This window comes from Gossypium arboreum, chromosome 11, assembly GCF_025698485.1.
Source record: "Gossypium arboreum isolate Shixiya-1 chromosome 11, ASM2569848v2, whole genome shotgun sequence".
Taxonomy (NCBI): domain Eukaryota; kingdom Viridiplantae; phylum Streptophyta; class Magnoliopsida; order Malvales; family Malvaceae; genus Gossypium; species Gossypium arboreum.
Window position 1 is genome coordinate 124009315 of NC_069080.1, and position 2557 is coordinate 124011871.

Below are 2557 nucleotides of genomic sequence, written 5' to 3' on the forward strand. Positions count from 1 at the left end.
GGTAGTTTCGCTCGCGGCCATGTCGCACAGTCGTGGCTACTTATCGCATCCCTTGTTGGGGAAGAAATTTGCCCTGTTTCCACACGGCCTAAGGCACGCCTGTGTGCTAGGCTGTGTCTGTGTGGGAAATCTATATTCAAGAGCTCCGTTAGTAGGTTAGGTGTTAAACACTAAAATTTAAAGAAGTTAATACAGTTAATGCTCAGGTTGCCTCCCGAGAAGCGCTTATTTATAGTCTAAGCTCGACTTACCTTTCCATTGAATGGTCATGGTGGTTCGAGGATTTATACTCCTCATTCCTGCTGTGAATCTCATCTAAATAAGGTTTTAGACGGGTATTGTTTACCTTAAAAGTGCTGAACTTGGGATGATTTACCTCGACTGTATCGAATGGGAAAATGCTAAGTATCGTAAGAGGGATTTCTTCATTCGGTTTGGTAGTGACAATGTGAGGATCTGCGGCATCTAATAAAACTTTATCTCCAACCTTAAGTTGATTTGGAAAGGTATTGAGCTCATCCTGGAGTAGTTTTGGTTTATCGTGTGTTCTCGGTTTATGTGTCCGCCATTCATCTAGCTCCTCGATTTGTAGCCTTCATTCTTCATAAATAGGTCCTCTACTATTGCTTGAAAATGACTCATGTACTACCTTCAAACTCATTTCCTGCAAAGTAGATTGCACCATATTGTCAATTTTAGTAGAATTGTTTAGACAATCACATTCAATTTTCAATGTGTTGTCGAAATTACGAGCTTGAAGGGAAATTGTTTCGTCTCCCACACGAAGTGTAAGCTCACCTATGCCAACATCAATAATTGTTTTACCAGTTGCTAAAAAGGGCCTTCCTAAAATCAAAAGAGTGTTGCTATCCTCTTCTATGTCTAGAACAATGAAGTCAACGGGAAATATAAATTTATCAATTTTAACTAGCACATCTTCAATAATACCCCTTGGAAATCTTATAGTTTTATCTGCTAATTGAATGCTCATCCTAGTCTATTTGGGTTTCCCAAGACCTAATTGTTTGAACATTTTGTAGGGCATGACGTTAATACTAGCCCCTAAATCAACTAATGCATTATTAACATCTAAACTACCAATTAAGCACGGAATTGTAAAACTCCCTAGATCTTTTAATTTTTTGGGTAGCTTATTCTGCAGAATAGCTGAGCAAACTACGTTTAGCTCCACATACGACGCCTCGTCCAACTTCCTTTTATTTGCTAAAAGCTACTTTAAAAATTTCATTGCGTTTGGCATCTGTGATAGAGCTTCAATAAAATGTAAGTTAATGTGTAATTTTTTTAAGAATTTAAGGAATTTACCAAATTGTTCATCTGAGCGGTATTTCCTTGTCGCGTTGGGGTATGGCACACGAGGTTTATATTCGACATTCACTAATTTCTTTTTATTATGACCTACCTCACCTTGACCTCTGCTCGCCATAGTTTCTTGCCTTGGTTCTGGCTCAGGCTCAATAAATCCTTCTTTATCTTGAACATTAATTACATTGAGCTGTTCCCTTGGGTTGGGTTCAGTATTACTTAGCAAGCTACCTTTTGGTTGTTCGGAGATTAGTTTGGACAGCTGGCCTATCTGAGTTTCGAGCCCTTGGATCGATGCTTGTTGATTTTTAAGTGCTGTCTCGGTGTTCTGGAAATGAGTTTCTGACACCGAGATAAATTTAGATAGCATCTCTTCAAGGTTTGGTTTCTTTTCCTGTTGGTATGGTGGTTGCTAAAAGCCTGGAGGGGGTGGTGGTTTCTGATTTCCTTGGCCTCCCCATGAAAAATTTGGGTGATTCTTCCAACATGCATTGTAAGTATTGCTGTAAGGATTATTTTGAGATTGAGGTTTATTACCCATGTAATTTAATTGTTCGTTCTCCATGTTGTGGCCATAGGATTGATATTCTGAATTGCTTGATCCACCTCCACTGACTTTACAGTGCATTACTAGATGAACCTGCGAAGAACCAAGTAAACCATCAATCTTTTTATTTAAAAGTTCTACCTGGTTTGACAGCATAGTAACCGAATCGACGTTATAAACGCCTGCTGTTTTAGTTGCCTTAGTCCTTATGACTTGCCACTGATAGTTATTCAGTGACATCTCTTCAATAAATTCGTAAGCCTCTTCAGGTATTTTGTTATTGATGGTTCCTCCGGCTGTTGCATCAATCATCTATCTTGTCGAGGGGTTCACACCATTGTAGAATGTTTGAACTTGCAACCATAGAGGTAATCCATGGTGAGGACACCTTCACAGTAGGTCATTGTATCTCTCTCATGCATCGTAAAGAGTTTCTAAGTCCATCTGCACAAACGAAGAGATATCATTACGTAATTTGGCCGTTTTAGCCGGTGGAAAATATTTTAATAAAAATTTTTTGGTCATTTGTTCCCAAGTAGTAATTGAACCTCGTGGTAATGAGTTCAACCAATGTTTAGCTTTGTTCCTCAATGAAAAAGGGAATAACCGAAGACGAATGGCATCGTCAAAAATGCCATTAATTTTAAATGTATCGCAGAATTCTAGAAAATTTTCCAAGTGAGT

General features: G+C 38.7%; 1 non-coding gene across 1 annotated transcript; it reads left to right on the top strand.

The window, feature by feature from the left end:
* Nucleotides 1-2243: 2243 nt before the first annotated feature.
* Nucleotides 2244-2349, top strand: LOC128284558 (small nucleolar RNA R71). The gene has a single exon (XR_008274982.1). It is a non-coding gene; the product is annotated as a small nucleolar RNA R71 (small nucleolar RNA).
* Nucleotides 2350-2557: the final 208 nt, after the last annotated feature.